Genomic DNA, 2,500 nt, shown 5'->3' with positions numbered 1-2,500 from the left:
CCCGCGGGCCGTGACCCCGCGGGCCGACCCGTGGGCCGTGGGCCCACGCACGTGCGCCGAGGAAGGGAACGCTCGACTCGTGAGACGTGGGCATTGCTACGAGATCAAGAACGATATGCTTGGCCCGAGTGAGCCGGGGGATCTTGAAAAATCCACCCTTCTAATCTAATGATACACACGCACGCGCGCGCGCTAGGCGCTAAGGCGCTAAGGCACTTAAGCACTTAAGCACTTTAGCACTTAAGCACTTGAGCACCTTGAGCACCTGAGCACCTATATGGATGGTTATAATATAATGTGAGCTCTCAAGGTGCTGTGAAGGTTTTCGGGCCATGCGGTACGAAAGACGCTATGGCCCATGGGAAAGAAGGTGGTAGCATAGAGCCTCACCCCGAGCCGTGAGCCATGAGACCCCCCCCTTGTGATTATGGCTTGTAAGGGAGTTCATTGCAACGTGATCGAAAACATCATTCAAACTTAATATCAATGATTCTCATTACTATGGTTTGTAAGGGAGATTGTGGTATAGGAGCAATGTGGTAGCCTTGAGCCATGGCCGGAGCCTCGCCCCGAGCCCCGAGCCAAGAATGAGCCATGAGACCCCCCTAATGATTATGGCTTTTAAGGGAGTTCGTTGCAAGGTGATCAAAAACATCATTCAAACTTAATACCAATGATTCTCATTACTATGGTTTGTAAGGGAGATTGTGGTAAAGGAGTTCAATGTAAGTTGATAAAAAATACTCCCTTTTAGCCTCTTATATCATTCAAAAATTTATTTTTACCCATTTTTGAAAATAATATCAATGACTCTCACTCATAATATCTTTCCAACAAGCCTCCCATTTTTTCAAGATTTTTACAATTTTTTATCCATTTTTCACTATTTTTCACCAATTTAACGGAAAAAAAAAAAATAAAATATTTTTTTAATGAAATTAATATTTTTAACTAAACCAATCTATTTGTATATTTTTTCTCAAGTGTCTCCTAATTTTTCATGATCTATTGACACTTTTTACTATTTTTTATTATTTTTCCCTTTATTTCACCAATTTAACGGAAAAAAAAAATAAAATACTTTTTTTAATGAAAAAAATTTTTTTAACTAAACCAATGTCTTTATATATATTTTCTCAAGTGTCTCCTAATTTTTCATGATTTATTGACACTATTTACTATTTTTTATTAATTTCGCGTTTTTCGGCCTTATTTAATTAAAATAAAATACTTACAAGTTTTTTTTTTTCAAAATTTCAGCTTCTAAAATTTCTTTAATATATGTTCCAACAATACAAGTCATAAAAATGACATTATGTTACAAATAAAGGTGAGTTTTGGTCCATGGAAAAACTAGTATAACTTAACTTGCATTTGGGTGTCCCCTAGGGTCACAAGGGAAAAATCTCTTTATCTATTATAGGGGGAAAGAGTTTGGGAGCCTTGGGCTGGCATGGCCAGCACCCCCTCGCCCAGGCATGGGCGTTATGCGTGTGAGGGGTGACTACCCTCCATCACGTTGAATGCCATCCCGTGGGCCATCGCCGGCGATCGGTTTTTTCCGGTGGCTGGTCGGCCCTACCAGACGATGAGTGGGCCCTTCCTAGTCAGCTTGGCCTACGGTGATTCGTCTGGGGGAACGTCCCTTCGGTTGCTCCCAATGCCCCTTTCGGTTGACGGTTGACGGTTGACGGTATGCTTGAGGCCTAAGGAAATGCTGCGTCTTGTGATCCCCGACTACCCGCTCAGGCGGCACGACGGGTTTTCTTGACGTGGTTCAGTACGCGGGCTGATTCGTGTTGGTGTGGGAATGTGTTTCCCCTTCGGTTGCTGGTCCCTTCGGTTGAGATACGCTTGATGCCTAAGGAAAGGTTACGGGCCACGGAAGGACGTGACTTAGTACGCGGGCTGATTCGTGTCAATGGTCCCTTCGGTTGCCGGTCCCTTCGGTTGAGATACGCTTGAGGCCTAAGGAAAGGTTGCGGGCCACGGAAGGACGTGACTTAGTACGCGGGCTGATTCGTGTCAATGGTCCCTTCGGTTGCTGGTCCCTTCGGTTGAGATACGCTTGAGGCCTAAGGAAAGGTTGCGGGCCACGTAAGGACGTGACTTAGTACGCGGGCTGATTCGTGTCGATGGTCCCTTCGGTTGAGATACGCTTGAGGCCTAAGGAAAGGTTGCGGGCCACGTAAGGACGTGACTTAGTACGCGGGCTGATTCGTGTCAATGGTCCCTTCGGTTGAGATACGCTTGAGGCCTAAGGAAAGGTTGCGGGCCACGTAAGGACGTGACTTAGTACGCGGGCTGATTCGTGTCGATGGTCCCTTCGGTTGCTGGTCCCTTCGGTTGAGATACGCTTGAGGCCTAAGGAAAGGTTGCTGAGCCCTTGAGAAAGTGCAAAACGTTGCGTCTCGTGATCCTTGATTGCTTCTTCGATGGCATGACGGGTGTTTGGGGCGTGACTTAGTAGTGCCTTTTCAGTTGGACTTGGCATCTTTGT

Source organism: Amaranthus tricolor, chromosome 8 (genome assembly GCF_026212465.1).
Source record: "Amaranthus tricolor cultivar Red isolate AtriRed21 chromosome 8, ASM2621246v1, whole genome shotgun sequence".
Classification (NCBI taxonomy): domain Eukaryota; kingdom Viridiplantae; phylum Streptophyta; class Magnoliopsida; order Caryophyllales; family Amaranthaceae; genus Amaranthus; species Amaranthus tricolor.
The sequence above is the reverse complement of the archived record's forward strand: the minus strand, read 5'-3'. Positions refer to the sequence as shown.